Below are 6,063 nucleotides of genomic sequence, written 5' to 3' on the forward strand. Positions count from 1 at the left end.
GCTGAAGCAGTAGGGGGCGGACACACCTGGGAGGAGAGAGACCCACTGGAGGTTACGACAATGGTTTCCACGTGAGAAATGGCAAGGAAGTGAACTAGAGCGAAGGCAGTCGCCAAGTGAGGGGGAATAAACATGAAAACTACTCAAAGGTAGAATCAACAGGACCTGTGACTAATAGGAACGGAGCATGAGGGGAGTGGGAGGAGACTAGTTTGAATCCCAGGTTTCCTATTTGGGCAACAGAGCCAGTGGCAAGACTGCCCACAGAGATGGGGAAATGCTGGAGGAGAAGCAGGTATAGGGAAACTATATTTGCATTTCTATTACATTCCTCCAAATCTAGGCTCTGGGACGTCCGTACTGGTATTATATAGTTGCAGTCCGTATCCACACAGTAATTTGGGTCTTGCTTTTTTCTCTTAGCAGTACTTTTCCAAGTGTCAACAGAATCCTCAAATGTCCTTCTTTAATTTGGCCACAGAGTATCCCATCATATTAATAAATGCACAGCGTTCTACCTCCTTGGGACTCTATTCCAGGCATTCTAAAGAGGACTGTAAGGAACTCCAAGGCGCTCTTGGCAGGGCCCTTGAGTGGCCTCCATGGTCCAGGCCTCCTGCTTCCCCCAAGGCTGAGGACCCCCGGAGGGCTGGGTCAGTGGCATCCGTTCCATCTGCTCTGCCACCTAAACTGGGAGTGACGAAGAAGCATGCTCGGCCACACAGCCTGTGGCTCATTGATTCCCCCAAGCCACCCCTGAGCCTCATCCTCTGGTCACCAGGCAACAGTGACCCTACTGGGCTTGAAAGGAGCAAGGCCCTCACTCTTCCCTCACCTGGGCCCTCTCCCCTTCGCAACGGCCATGCTGCTTTCTGCTCCATCCCTCCCCAGGAGTGGCCCCACTCAGATCTCCTCTCAAGAGGGTATCAAGATATGTGGGGTCAAAGTGACATCAGGGCCACTCCTGAGAATGGTGGGGCCCACACAGGGAAGCTGGTGGCCCTATGGAAGGGTTAGGGGAAGAGAAGTGGACCAATGGTTGTTATGGCAACCAAGGTTCCCAAGATGGAGGGAAGGGAAAAGGCTGCCCTGCTCAAGAATTGCCATGGCAACCTAGATCGTGAGGCCAGCTTGGAAGACAAAAACCACACACTTGCCACTTACAAAGAAGTACCCAGGACTCCTCAGGATTCCTTGCATTTCAGAGAGCTGAGTGGAATGAATCAAGTCCTCCTGGTCCCACAGTCGATTTCACAGATTTCTTAGGGACAGAAAGGTTTCCACTTTTCTTTGGGAAGAGGGCCAGGGCTTGTCAACCCCTCGATTCACTCAAGAAGCATTTGTTGAGACTACTATGTGCCAGGGACACTGTGATAAAAAAGACCCAGGCCTTGTTCTTAAATGAGGGAACCAGACATTTTAAACATCGGTGCAAGACTGTTGGTGGGAGATGTAAATGGTTCAACCTTTTCTGAAGATAGTTTGGCAGTATCCATTAAAATTATAAAGGCACATACTCTGTGATGCAGCAATCCCATTTCTAAGACTCTGCCTACAGAAATATTTGTATCTGAAGCTGGTCGTTGCAGCATTATTTGTCGCAGTATAGAGTAGTGAAGTCCCACAATGAAGTCTAGTTAACTAGATTTGGGTGCATCCATATATGTTGAATACACACATGAATATGTGTGCAAGAACATGAGAAACTGTTAGTAGTGATTACCCCGGAGTAGTGGGATTGACCAATAAGATCAGAAAGGGGGGGGACTTTCACTTTTCCTTCTGAACCATTTGGCTGTGTTACAAGAGTGTGTATTAGTTTTTTAACTTAAAGAAAACACCAAATATTTTGGGAATATGTAGGATGGTTGGTACTCTAGTGAGATTTATGGAGGTGAAAAGTGTATACATTGCTAGCTATAGTATTGGGTTGGCCAAAAAGTTCCTTCGGTTTTTAAGTAAAAATACAAGACACATTTTTCATTTTCACCAAGAACTTTATTGAACAATGTATTCACTGTTTCGTTCCACTACCTTCTGCCATTTTTCAGGCAACTTCATAATTCCATCTTCCCAAAACTTTTTATCTTTTTGAGAAAAGAACTGTTCCAGGTGCCTTTTACAGTCTTCCAGGGAATTGAATTTTTTTCCATTAAGAGAATTTTGTAAAGACTGATATAAATGGAAACCTGAAGGTGCAATATCTGGTGAATACAGCAGATGAATCAGAACTTCCCAGCCAAGCTGTAACAGTTTTTGCCTGGTCTTCAAAGAAACATGCCATCTTGTGGTATCCTGATGGGAGATTATGTGTTTTCTGTTGATTAATTCCGGATGCTTTTCGTCAAGTGCTGCTTTCAAGTGGTCTAACTGGGAGCAGTACCTGTTGGAATTATCGTTTGGTTTTCCGGAAGGAGCTAACAATAGAGGACTCCCTTCCAATCCCACCATATACACAACATGACCTCCTTTGGATGAAGACTGGCCTTTGGTGTGGTTGGTGGTGGTTTATTTCACTTGCCCCACGATCTCTTCCATTCCACATTATTGTACAGTATCCACTTTTCATCACCCGTCACAATTTGTTTTAAAAACGGAACATTTTCGTTAAGTTTCAGTAGAGAATCGCATGCGGAAATATGGTCAGGAAGGTTTTTCACTTATGTGGAACCCAAACATCAAAGCGATTCACATAACTAAGCTGGTGCAAATGATTTTCAACACTTGATTTGGATATTTTGAGTATGTCAGCTATCTCCTGCGTGGTACAACGTTGATTGTTCTCAATTAATGTCTCAATTTGATCGCTATCAACTTCAACTGGTCTACCCAACCGTGGAGCAGCGTCCAGCAAGAAATCTCCAGCATAAAACTTTGCAAACCACTTTTGACACATTTGATCAGTCACAGCACTTTCTCCGTACACTGCACAAATCCTTTTTTGCATTTCAGTTGAGCTTTTACCTTTCTTGAAATAATAAAGCATAATATGCCGAAAATGTTGCTTTTTTTCTTCCATCTTCAATATTGAAATGGCTACACAAAAACTCACCAGTTTTGATAAGGTGTTTTTTTAAATGCACATTGATATGACAGCTGTCACAATACAATCTAACAAAACTGTTTCGAATGACGTTAAAGATAACTAAGTGCTACTAGAGCCATGTTATGGAAAAAAACGAATGAGCTTTTTGGCCAATCCATACAATGCAAACAACCACACTAGAGGGAGGGTTAGAAGAAAAGACAGGTGGGTGGGAAGAAGTGAGGTCTTGCAGGTTGCACCAAATTTCATCAGAAGGAGGAGGAAAGGCATTTTAAACGGACGGCAAGAGCAAAGGCTGGGAAGCATGGAAGTCCAAGTGTGTTCGAGAATTCCAAGCGGTCTCCGTGCAGAGGTGGCAGAGATGCGTTGGGGCCACAAACCTTCCCCAGGGGCAGTGGGGAGCCATCCCAAGTTCGGAAGCAGGAGAGGCACATGAAAAGAGCAGAACTTAGACAGGTATCTCTGGCTCCTGCGTAGTGGGTGGACTTGGGAGAAGCCCGCGGGGCAGGAAGACACCTTGAGAGGCTGCTGGAATCCCTCCCACAGGGAGATAGGATGGGGACCCACCTGAGGGCAGACGGAGGGCAGGGAATTCCTGGAAGCATTTCACAAGTAGGAAGCGCAGGAGTTGACATGCTGATGAATCCACAGACTGACATTCTGTCAGGGCTAGATGGGCTTCCTCAACTTACAGATGGGGAAACGGAGGCCAGATAGGAGAAATGAGGTGGCCCCTGGTTTTATGACTGAGTTTTCTCTGGGTCTATTGGAGGAGATGCCTCAATCCTTCTAGGACCTGGCCTCTTTTAACTCCTGATTCAGACAATCCTCAACTGAGGGGGATGGGCAGAGGTGGGGATGCTGCCCTAGCAGCCCCTGCAGGAAGAAGACAGGGAGAAAGATGCCTGGACAGCAAGGGTCCCACACAGAGACCCAGGCCTCCTGAGGGGGGAGTGTTCCGGGCAACAGACTCAGGCATGGCTGGCCTGCAGGGAGCGTGGGCAGGGCTGGAGCAATGGAGGGGGGGGGCGGGAGGGGGAACTGGTGGTGGGCATGGTGCTCCCAAGAGCTGGTCCAGGAAATGCCTCAGTCACCTGCCTCTCTGGTGCCCTGCCCCGTGCCAGGGGACAGGCACGGTGATGGCTCAGACAGAGTCCTGGACTCAGGAGTCAACCCCTGAGATCCAGTGTCTTCCTGTCCTGCCACTCGGTAAGCTGGCCTTGAACTTGCCAGGTAACAAAGACACAGGACTCACACTGAGAAACGCTGTGGTTAACATGGCCTCCTCCTGGAGAGGAAAGGGGAAAGCTCCCGAGGGATCATCATCGCCAAACTGCCCATGCGGCTGCATTTATCAGATCCGTTAGAGGAAGAAACGGTGTTGATCACCATCCTCCCTGAAATGTGCACCAGCATGCGGTTGGCAGCGCACTTCTACACACAATGTCCTCTCATTTGACTTAGAAAAGAAATTAAACAAACACCCAGGGCAGGTGCAGCTATTCCATGTTACAGATGCAGGAAACTGGTTCTGATTCTGATTCCACCAGCCTCACGCCAGCCCCTGGACAGCGGTCCCAGCAGCTGCTAGACTAGAGTCGGATCTGTTACCACTGGTCCAAAAAGTTCTGCATGAGGAAAGGGTGACCGGACAAACAAGTTTGGGAAATACTACAAACTCTATCCCCCTTTCAAAGAATCACAGTGCCTCTTAAATTATCAAAGGCTCTGAGAAGTCCTGTAGTAACTCTGTTCAACATAACATTTCCCTAACATATGGCCTCTTTTACAGGAAACTGATTAATAGCTTGCAGAACCTGAGTTCCGTGAGACACATTTTGACAAATACAGATCTGACCAATAGAAACAGAGCACTAAAGGTGGGATTTCAGACCTTCAAACAAAAGATAGATCCTTGGGCGGAGTCTTCCCTCACTCCCTCAGATCACAGCAGAAGCCTCCGCTTCCTCCTGGGCCTCAGAACAGAGAGGAAGGATGAGGCTGAGGTCTGTGGGACTCCTAGCTGTGCCCTCGGCCGGCAATGGAGGACCAGACCTTGGCTGCAGCCGAACTTGTCTGTGGCTCTGGGACCAGTTGTTTTCGGGTGGGCGGGGGGGTCAGGCATCTGGAACAGCCAAGACACAGATGTTCCAGCCACTCTTGGATTCCAGCCTGGGCTCCTGCTTTCTCTAATTCCAATATTTGGCTATCGCTCTTGCCTAATTCATATTCCAATGTCAACACTGCATAATCTCCCCCAAACACTGACAGTCTTGGAGCTGGGAAAAGGGAAGGGACAGCTGACGAGCAGGGACAGAGAGACCAAGGTGGGGGGGTGGGGGTGGGAAGGGGAGGTGAGCAGGAAGCAGGAATTCCCAAAGGCCCCCAGCGGGCAGCACTCCATCAGACTCCCAGCCGGGCTGGTAGGACCATCAAGCCACCCTGGAGAGACAAGACTGTGGCCCTAGAGGCACCCGGCACCCATCCTGGGCAATCAAGGCCATGAGATGTGCCCCAGGCCAAAGGCCTCTCATGCTCAGAGAAGGGGAACCAGAGCCCACCCAGCAGTCAGGAAAGACAGCACGACCACAATCTGGACACTAGGGTCTAGCTCCAGCTCTGCCTCTAACTGGCTGTGTAACCTTAGCCAAGCCGCTCAGCCTCTCTGGGCTTCATGTCATTTATAAAATGAAGAGGTTGCCTGTCTCTGAGAGGAGGCAATAGAGCATCACGAGAAACAGCATGGGCCCGACTGCTAAGCTGGCTGGGTCCTGGCTCTTGACCTCACTGTACTCTGGCATCCTCAGCCGTAAAAGGGAAATAAAACTGGCGTCGACCCCAGGGACGCCACTGGGATTAAATGAAAGAGTGTGTAAAGAGCATGGATTTCTAAGCTGGCTGTGGGCACTGTGGAGCAGGTAGAACAGCAGCTGGCAGTCACCTTTTCCACCCAGGCCCTCACCAAACCGAACCTCACAAGAGCTCTATGAGGGCGAGACTATTATTAACCCATTTCA

The sequence above is a fragment of the Balaenoptera physalus genome, assembly GCF_965194825.1.
Source record: "Balaenoptera physalus genome assembly, chromosome: 10".
Lineage (NCBI taxonomy): Eukaryota > Metazoa > Chordata > Mammalia > Artiodactyla > Balaenopteridae > Balaenoptera > Balaenoptera physalus.